The sequence below is a fragment of the Buceros rhinoceros genome, unplaced genomic scaffold (genome assembly GCF_000710305.1).
Source record: "Buceros rhinoceros silvestris isolate BGI_N320 unplaced genomic scaffold, ASM71030v1 scaffold345, whole genome shotgun sequence".
NCBI classification, from domain to species: domain Eukaryota; kingdom Metazoa; phylum Chordata; class Aves; order Bucerotiformes; family Bucerotidae; genus Buceros; species Buceros rhinoceros.
The window spans coordinates 3707-5920 of record NW_010413167.1 but is presented as its reverse complement, the minus strand read 5'-3'; the positions used below and the strand labels follow the sequence as shown (position 1 = coordinate 5920).

Sequence of the window (2214 nt, the reverse complement as noted above, 5' to 3'; positions counted from 1 at the left end):
AGTTCGATATGTGTGAAATCATCAGCCCAGAGAAGATGAGTGGATTTCATGTTTCGGATAAAGTTACTTAGCAACAAGGCAGAGAAAAAAGAAGGGCAAAGATACCCCTTCCCCTAGTGAGCTTGATTTGAGAGGAGCAAGGAAGATGACTTGAAAGTCAAGTTAGGGAGTAATTACGTAGGAGGAAAGCCAAAGAATGGAGGGCTGTCTGAAACAAGGGGGGGACAAGATTTTGACACTAGGAGTGTGGCTGCAGAGGTGGTTGAGATGTCGTTCCATCCTTCTCTTTGAAAAAAAAAAAAAAACAAGTTAGGAGTTGGTCATTATGGTGTTTGAAGAATAAGAACAGCACATAGGCAAGATAATAGCACATGGAGAGACTTTGGTGGGTTTGGAAGGTAGGCATGCCTATAGCAAGTACAGAAGACACATTCAGCATCTCTAGAGATTAAAAGGAAAAGTCAATCCATGTCATTTGGATTTGACCATATGATCTGATTTTGCTTGTTATGTGGTGTCGGAACTTTGACAAAGTTATTGTGGTGCATTTTAAACAGTTGTGTTGTACTGATTTGGTTCAGTGAAGAATCACAGCGTTGTTTCCATAATGCCTGTCACTTGCAGTGAGCCGAGACCTTAGTGACTGGTCCATCTGCTGTTTTCTCCCAGATTGGAAGCACTGTAAGCTGCGCTTCTGGGTTCTCAAACTGATTTGTGGTACTTGGATGAACCTGGGTGGAACATAATTCCAAGAGATTCTATGTTTCAGTAGCTGTCTAATTCTTAGTACGTGTAGATTCATTCAGCATCCATGTTTTGTATTGCAGAATTCCTTAGGTGCTCGTGTCTGTGTAGAAGAAATGCCTGCAGAGTGAACGCCTGGTTCCTGTCTAAGCTCTTTTTCAATTGAGAGACAGGTTGGAGGGGTGGAAGTTCGGCAGAGAAGGCTGGTTTTGTTAGGGGTGTTCAAATCCTGTTGCAAAAGCATTAGAGTGAAATACAGAAATCAGCCAAGATCTGCTTAAAAACACTGCTGGCAGAAGGATATGCATCTTCTGATAGTGCTCAAGTACAGAGGCTGTTGGGTTTCTCTTTATTTCTACCCCCCCCATCCCCCCCTTCCCCTTTTAGCCTCTTAGTAAGAAGAAGTAAGAGCTCTGAGTATTTGAGCCAATACAAATGGGGACGGGGCTTCCTGCACTGAGAAGGGGAAAGAATATTGGTCTCTTGAATTATTTCTGCCTTCTTCAAAGACTCGGATAAACTGCTTAAGAATAATTTTTTTCTTTTTTCTTGCAGCAGTATTGGAAGAGAAGATACCACTCAAAGAACACACAGGACAAAATTCCTGCTACTGTGTATTGGAACTAAAGTATTGTCAGAGTACGTGTACTAAAATGACATACTTTTTCATAAATTATTTTCAATTGTTCTCAGTTGTTGTAAACAAGTCCAATTTTTGGAATGCATTATTTCTAACTGGCATTTCTATGCTTTTTAACTTTTTAATGAGTCTTTCAGAAAAGGCAAACTGAGTTTTGTATATAAAGTATTTGGTGAAGGATTTGCTAATTTAATGTAAATATAAACATCCATGATTAGCCATAGACGCATCAATATATTTTTGATAATCTTTCATGTATATGGTGGTAGGAAAAGCTGTAGTGATATTCTGTAAAATGGATGGTCATAGCAGGTTTTGAGGTTTTTAAATTGTTATTATTTTTAGATTCCAGAACTTGACCTCTGTATGATCAACTTCGTATTTCCATAACATAAGTGCTTAGGACTGTGTTTAATCAAATACAGTAGAGTTGTAACCTTTATTAATCACATCTGTATATAAGTCATATGCCAATTTTTTGTCAAGCTGTACAATTTTCATGTATATGTCCAGTCCTTGTATTTCCCGGTTGCCTTGTTCAGTAATGACATACCTTGTTAATAAAATAAAAGTGTATATATAGATACGTGTGCCTCTCCTTTGTGTACCTATTGCTCTGGTACCTATTTCCAAACAAAGCTGTTTTGGAAAAAGAGGGAAGTGTCACTTTCAGACTTCATCTGGAACAGTGAGCTGTACTACCTTTCATGGAAGCAAAACACTGTCCGAAGTTATTCAGGCCTTTTTGTTGAAAGTGCACACATGTATATTCTTCCCATTAAGTGTTTTTCACAAATGTATTTATTGTTTCTTCAAAATCTGGGGTGGTT

General features: G+C 38.4%; 1 protein-coding gene across 1 annotated transcript in view; it reads left to right on the top strand.

Moving 5' to 3' along the window:
• CRY1 (cryptochrome circadian clock 1) overlaps positions 1 to 1965 on the top strand; it is a 19921-nt gene extending 17956 nt beyond the window's left edge. The window contains exon 15 of the mRNA XM_010136611.1: positions 1300 to 1965. The gene's annotated coding sequence lies outside the window, so the exon portion shown is untranslated. The remainder of the gene's footprint in view (positions 1 to 1299) is intronic.
• The last annotated feature ends 249 nt before the right edge of the window (positions 1966 to 2214 follow it).